Source organism: Silene latifolia, chromosome Y (assembly GCF_048544455.1).
Source record: "Silene latifolia isolate original U9 population chromosome Y, ASM4854445v1, whole genome shotgun sequence".
Lineage (NCBI taxonomy): Eukaryota > Viridiplantae > Streptophyta > Magnoliopsida > Caryophyllales > Caryophyllaceae > Silene > Silene latifolia.
Genome location: NC_133538.1, coordinates 362,433,998 through 362,441,627, shown reverse-complemented (window position 1 = coordinate 362,441,627; position 7,630 = coordinate 362,433,998).

Here is a 7,630-nt window from a genome sequence, read left to right as displayed (position 1 = left end):
TACAGCCCATACTTGACCCTCTTCAAAGTCCATTTCAGTCCTATTTCACTCGAAACTATGGAAATATGGATCAGGAACAGGGATCGCAACTTGAGGCTTCATAGGCCCAGAATCATGCAGATCAGTTTTAATCACAGTAGTTTCCTTGCTTATATCCTGGCAATGACCTGTCTCATTTGCTTTCACCTTTTCAGCAGAACTATCCAAAACACTGCCTGATTTACAACCATTTAACTTTTCACTAATCTCTTTTCGAGTCTTATCCATCATTATTTTCTGCAATTCAATCTTTGGTGGCTCCATGGAACTGTTTAATTTGCTGATTGTACTAATGTTAAATGAATTACTCATGCCAAAACCTGGAGTTTTAAAACCCATCTGATGATTATGCAAACCGATATCATCAGTTACTCTTCTCTTTTTCTTTACCAAGTTTTCAGAGACATAATTTTTCTTTTTCATCGCCTTTTCTTGTTTTTTGGCAGCCTGTGCTTCTTCCCGCATCCGTCTGACTTTCTCATATGTCTGCTGAACAACATTTGCAGCTTGAGAAACAGATGAAGCACCAGCAGCTCCAGAGAATGGGATCCATTGAAAATCACTTTTGGGGTTGCTCTTACTCTTTGAGTCCCGTTGAGAATTTCGAGAATGAGACGCACTCTTTGAATCTGGTGGCGGTCGCTCTATGGCGAGAAATGGCAAACGATAGGTAGGGCAGAGCAAATTCTGATTTGGATAAGTTTTAAGATACGCAAACTACATCCTACATCTATGACAGACAGTGAAAAAGGTGCGGTGGTTTGACTTATTAGCCTTATTAGTCATACCAGAAGTTGAAGACCCATTAGTTTGAGGAACATTCTTATTTAATTTAGAATTAGATGCAGTTTTCGCATAGTTGTATAGACCATTAGTACCAAACAGCATGGATGAACCCAAACATGGATGCAGTCTTCTTGTTTTTAACTAATAACATAAAGAAATGTATCTAGCTAATTAAATGTATGTATCTAATAATTTAAAGGAGTGTCTCTAGCAACTTGAAGGTGTGTATCTAGTAACTTAAATAAGTGTATCTAGCATCTTAACGAAACGTATCTAGTAACTTAAAAAAGTGTATCTAGCATCTTAAAGATATGTATCTAGTAACTTAAAGAGTGTATCTAACTACATAAAGGTATGTATCTAGTAATTTCAATGAGTGTATCTAACTAGCTAAACGTATGTATCTTGATTGAAACAATGTGTTTGCTAGCCATTAAGATAAAGGGCATGATACAAGGTTCGTGTATCTGCACTAGAGTATGTGATTGTAGCTGTTTTATTGAGAGGATGACATTTTTTTTTTGAATAAGCATCCGAATTTATCACCTTGTATCGAAGTTTAGCATACTTTTTTTTTGGTATAGACTGTTATCTCCAATAGTGCTCGAACTTCTAACTGTCTTTGATCTTAAAATGCTTTTATTTAGTCTGTAAGATGATAGTGTGTTACCTCATACTGTTCAATGCTTCATTTTACTGATGGTTTGGAAATGTTTCCCCTAACACTTGTCTTTTTCATTTCCGACAACTTACTAACCCATATTTTGTATTGGCAGTAAGAGGTATGTGGAGCAATCTCACTCTATCGGTAACTCAGTCCTATCCTGGAATAGTGGTTGCAACTAGTAAATAAGATTGACGGACCGAAGTTTCAGTCTCGAGAAAGCACAGGCCACAGGTATCAAGCCAACCCTTGATCATTCTAACCATGATTCTGCACTTGCTAACAACTTTCTTGAGCATGGTAACAAGCTTGCTTGCTGAGGTATCTTTCTTCTTTAACTCCCCTTGTTCTTTCAATTATCAATTTCAATTGGAAATTATAGTTATCAATTAGTATTCGTGGCATAACCAGAATTTGCAATAACAACGGTACCAACTATAAATAGAATGTTTTAACTAAAAGTTTCTAATTCTCCGTTGGTTGGGCGACCGTCCTTGCTAACCCCTTTGTTCCACCACTGATTATTCCTCATTTGTCAAGTGGGTTTTGGGATTTTATCTGGTTTTACTAATTTCTTGGGGAAAGTTGAGTTTTTTTACAGTTCTTATTGAATAGGGAAAATGGTTAGTTTTACATTTTATTGCTGAGCTTATAGTGCTTAATTTGTTTCTATTAATTAGTTTAAAGATTAGGATGTAGGAACGGCATTTAAGTGTGGTCTTTAAACTGTTATGATTTAATTTAACCGTTTTAATCAAGGTGCTAGGTTAGAAATTTTCATTTAGATTCTCTTGAGATTGGCATCAAAAGTTGAGAAAGTGTTGTTCAGATGACAAGCTAACAGTTGTGCCTTTGCGATAGACTGTTCTTAGAGAAACTGTGGTTGAACTGAATGCATATCGCCACCTGAAATACAGTCCTTTATAAACATTCAAGGGTAGGAAAATAGTACTGGGTTGTATCTATTAGCTATCGAGCCTTGATAAGCACTTTAATTTTAACACACCCTTGTAGTGGCCTTGTGTGTAGTTTTGTTGTCTACTAGCTTATCCGTTTGGTGTATACTGTATAGTTAGAGCAGCTGAGAATGTTTCATTAAATTGATTGAGTTTGCTAAAAGCGTATAATTATTTGATTTTTCGTTGAAAAATAAGTTTGGATCATAGTTGTTGCTGCCTGCCAGCCTTGCCAGTTTACTGAATTATAGTCTGTGATGTTGTTTGTTTTCTTACACAGTGGTAGCAGTTCTAATTCCGGTCTCGCGCCGAAGATGTTGGTTTCAGAATAGCGATAGGCGACAGATTGCTGGTGGGAGACGGTGAAATAAAGCTCGATGATGGGTTGCTCGGAGGAGGAATAGAGTGATTGGTGGTTGCCATTGGAGATGATATGGTCGATTTGTGTTGTAATTGTTTGCTATTTTTAGGGAGTTTATTGAAAGGATGAGGAACTAGGAAGTGAATGTTACGGAGTAACTGATAATTGAACTGCATTTGGAATTAGATAGTGGCATTTTGCTTCTCAGTCGTATACTCGTATATTCCTTTATCAGTAAATTGAAAATAAAATGAAAGTTATTAATTTCACTTTGATATATCACTCTTTCATTTCAAGGAGTGTATCTAGCTAGGTAAAGGTATGTATCTAGAAATATAAAGAAGTGTGTCTAGCTAGCTAGAAATATGTATCTAGCAACTTAAACGAGTGTATCTAGACAATTAGAGATATGTATCTAGCAAGTTAGAGAAGTGTATCTAACTAGCTAAAAGTCTCTACTAGGTCCCAAGTAGGTGAGGTTTGTGATTGTAACAGATTATCGGTCTAGACTCTAGAGCATGGTCCCAGATTATATGCTGGAGCAGTGGTTATATGTAATATGCTGGAGCAGTGGTTATATGCAATATCTCGTCATTGAATTTTCAGGTAATTATAAACAGGGATACTCTTGTTACACTCTTGGCCAAGCATACAGGGAATGTGAGTCGGAGTGTTTGACAATTGATTTTCTTGCCATAATATCAGCTATAAGTTGTCTCAAAGGCCAATTTCAGTCATTTAACTTGTAGAGTTATGAGAAGACCGTTTTATATGGATGCAACAGCAGCCAATGAATGATTTTGGTGTCATAGATGAGGCAAGTTTCCAAAAAGTCTGCACTGCGTATGGGCTACGGCCAACTGAAACTAATCTGATGTATCATTTGTTCAATAAATTATGGAACCAAGTATGGAAAGGGACTTGTTGCTGAACTCTGAGTTCCTTTATGGCTCATTTTGATATCAATTCGTTTTTTGTGTTTTTATTACAGTAACTAGTTTCAAACTCGTGCAAAATTGCACGGTATATCTTTGGGCCAGTATTAATGTTTTTGGATGTATATTTGTTTTTGCATTTCTATTGTACTTATCTAGTTTGTCTAAATCTACGATCTACATAATTTATGTTTAAATTTGTTAAAAACACGTGTTCACATACACTGGTTTATAAGGAAATAACGTAATCTACTCTTGTAAATAAAAATTGCATACATAAAAAACTTTACATCCGGATAAAAGAAATATATCTAACATAATCAACTTTAACATATGTATGTAATTCATTTGCGTTTTAGGTTCGATCCCTTATATAAATGTTATTCCTTCTTGAAATTATGTAATATTATTATTATGTAATTTTGTTTTAAAAATTATGTAATTCAATTTCATTTACTCGCATTTGTAATTCATTCTGCGTATACGTTATTAATTTTATTTACACGGAATGTATAAAATTATTTCATAATATTAATTCATAGAATTTTTTCATAATATTATTTCATAGAATTTGTTGTAAGACGGAATTTATCGCATGTTTGAAAAGACGGAAATGTGAAGAAATAAATACATTGCACACTCACGGGTCCCACCATAACATGAATTTCCAAAAAAAAAAACTGCATTAATGACGTGGCGCGCTGAGGATTGAGTATTGTCTTTTGTATTAATATAGATAAGATTGTTAATTATATGGTCTCATTTTGCAATTTGTTCTTTCACGTGTAACGAAAAGCAGGAAGATAGTTTCATGATGACAGGCTTTGAACTTCCTTCATGAATCATGAGTACCACTTTCGATGACCTTCAAAACTACCGAAAATTAATCAAATTATGCATATGAGCAACACAAATGTTCAAAATATCAACTTCATCAATGATTAATATTCAAACTATTTGGTTTACAGCAAAATATTTGGATTACAAACAATCTAGAAACATGCCGGTGATCAGACAACAAAAAGCTAACCTCCAATGTTACTCTCACTGGCGATATCAAATTATAGAGAGTGTCATCACCTCCCATGGTTACCTCTAAGATCCATGTGCATCAACCACCACAATAACACCTGTCTAAGTCAAACTAACACCGTCGCTAAAACTTGATATCTTATCATTTACATCTCAAGAAGAATCGAAATTTGACAAGGTTAACAACTATACGATTGTTTTTTTCTAAATTAAGTGCACTTATGGTGTGAATCGTACCCACTACCAAGATACCCCATATTTCTACCTCGGATACACATAGTATTACTACCGGATACACATTTCTACCTCGGATACACATAGTATTACTACGAGATACACAAATCGTTTGTGTGTCATAGTAATAACATGTGTACACATAGTATTACTACAAGATACACAAATCGTTTGTGTGTCGTAATAACATGTGTATCCGGGCTTCGTAATTTGTGTATCCAACCCTCAACCATAAACCACGACCACCCAACCACCACCGCCAACCGAAACCATCCCCACCACCGCCCCAGAATCACCACTGCGCCTACCATTACCACATCAACGCCGCCGCCAGTTGCCAAACCATCACAATCATACTCCCTCCTCCGACCATAGCCGCTAACAACCACCAATAGTGCCCCATTTTTTCACATCACAAACACCAGCCCCATTTCCTCGATGCAAAGAACTACGATAATACATCACAGGATCACGCACACTAACCACAACGAAGCAACAACCCACCAGTCTGACGCCACCACGCGCACAAACAACAACAAACGACCCAAATCTAACGACTATGCCCAATCCAGTCGACCCCTTAAATCTACAAAAAGGAACAATAATTTAAAAATTATCCTACCTATGACCTAGCCGGAAAGTTCCGATCCAGAAACATTCTTTGCTGACCGGAGACTAACGGCGAGACGGTGTCGATGCCGGTGGGAGTCGTGGAAGGTAACTCCGTAAGAGGGAAATTGGAAAGACGAGATGCCGAATTCTGTCAAACGCTGTAAAGATAACGTGAGGCCGATGACGAAGGTTGTCGGAGTTCTGATGGCGACGGCGGTAACTCAGGTGAAGCGTAGGTGTATGGTGGAAGGGTAGTTGCTGCGTGGTAAGGAAAGAAAAAGGACAAGGAAAAAAGAGTGGTATAAAGTGAATTGGATATGTGATTTGAGCTGACGTAACTGAATTGTTTATATTAGTTCGTACGGTTCGTACCTTAATTTAGTTCGCACGAGATCCACGATTATATATATATATATATATATATATATATATATATATATATATATATATATATATATATATATATATATAGAGTCGGGATCCGGTGAGAACTCCTAAATATTTGAGGATTGAGGATTAGTGAATACAATATCGCATGTTCTTCAATACAATATCACGAAAAATTTGACCTTTGCCAAAAAAAAATTTTTTTTTTGAAAAAAAAAAATTATAATTTTTTTTTTTTGTGTTTTTTTTTGTGATATTGTATTGAATAACTGTGATATTGTATTGAACAACTGTGATATTGTAACGAAATCCTCAATCCTCAAAAAGATAGTGTATCCTCACATGATCCCATTCCTATATATATATATATATATATATATATATATATATATATATATATATATATATATATATATATATATATAGCAGGGATCCGGTGAGTCAGGGTTTTAAATGAGTCCGTCCTACCAATATATACCGTCGGATCAAATCTTTGTTCAATGCACTAGATTGCGACACGTCACCCCATTGATTGATACAATTCCCCGACACTCCCTTTCTTTTTTCGCTTGGTTTCTCTCTCCTCTCTAACCTGTCTTTCTCTCTGATAACATCCCCAATCTAATCAACAACTTACGTGCATTTAGTTATTTATTCAAACTTTCCTTTTCTTCGACACTTATTTTATCAAGACTCAGTGCGGAATCAACAAATCGATCACAAAAGTGCGAAGAATATTCAACAAATGGTGAGATATTCTCCATTTCTAGCTATATAGAGGTACGAAAAACAATTTAATTTTTTAATTTTGTTCCATTCAGTTAGTTATGTTTGATTAAGTTGTTATTGCACAAATTTGTTCTAAGTTTTGATTTGTCTGATATTTAGAGTGTGTCTTCTAATTATGTGTGTTAATTTCTTGAGAGATATCATGGTAAGATGATTTGTTAACATGCTAATCATTAGATTGTGAAAATTTTTTAGTTCTCTGGTTTTTGTAGTTTAATTGTTGGTATATTACTCCTTTGACTAACTTGTGTGATTATATTGCATAATCAATGTTACAATATTGAATAACTTGTGCGCTTGTTTGAATAACTTTTGTTACTTCACAGTATAGTTTGTTACTCCGTTGAATAAGTACTGTTATGTTATTTGATAACTAGTGTTAGTCAGTAAAGATTATGTTTGAGTGTTGAATAACTAATGTGACTAATTTGATAAGTAATGTTTTCCCCTGCTATAACTTGTAAGAAGAGTGATTTTATTGAATAGCTTATTTTATTTCATTGAATAGCTTGTTTTATTTCATAGAGTAAGGTGTGTTACTCTATCGGATAAGTAGTTTAAGAATCAATCAAATTCGAAAAAAATACTGCACCAATTTAGTTTAGTAAGGATTTCCACTGTTGGAGTGATTAACTAGTGTTATTCTATATATTAACTAGTCTTACTCAAATATGTGACATGTTTGAGTGTTGGATAAAAAATGCGACTATAGAAGAACAAGTATGAATAACAAGTGTTATTCGATGAAATTTGGTATGACGAGGCACTTCAGCAATTCAGACCATTTGGGTCAGTTGAGAGTGTACCATTAGTGTAAAATTCATGGTCGAGATTC